The following is a 407-nucleotide window of genomic DNA, read 5'->3' as shown; positions in this document are numbered from 1 at the left end:
ACTGTCTTGCTTCCTCATATTTCAGGCCCTGGAGTGGAAACTGTCTCTCTGTCATTGACTTTCTTCTCTCGCCCGTTGGTTGCTCAGCTGCTCCCTTCTGATTTGGTCTGTGCTTTCTGTTTGGTTCTTGATGGTGGAGGGAGATGTTCCCTGTGAAACGCTCAGCCCCTCAAAGGCACATCAGCTTCTGTCTTTAATTTTGCTGTCACATCCCTACCATTTCCAGACGCATCCCATCGATCCCTGGCAGAAACGCGCTTGGGGACGCGCTCAAAAAACCCGGGTGATCCCTCAGCGGGTAAAACACACCTTGGAAGGATCCCCCTCCTCCCGCCCGCTTCCCCATCGCTCCTACCTCACCCATGCGTCCCAGGGGCTCTGCCCGTGAGGCTCGACCGAACCCCGCC

The sequence above is a fragment of the Geospiza fortis genome, unplaced genomic scaffold, assembly GCF_000277835.1.
Source record: "Geospiza fortis unplaced genomic scaffold, GeoFor_1.0 scaffold1, whole genome shotgun sequence".
NCBI classification, from domain to species: Eukaryota; Metazoa; Chordata; class Aves; order Passeriformes; family Thraupidae; genus Geospiza; species Geospiza fortis.
This window is presented reverse-complemented; position numbering follows the sequence as displayed.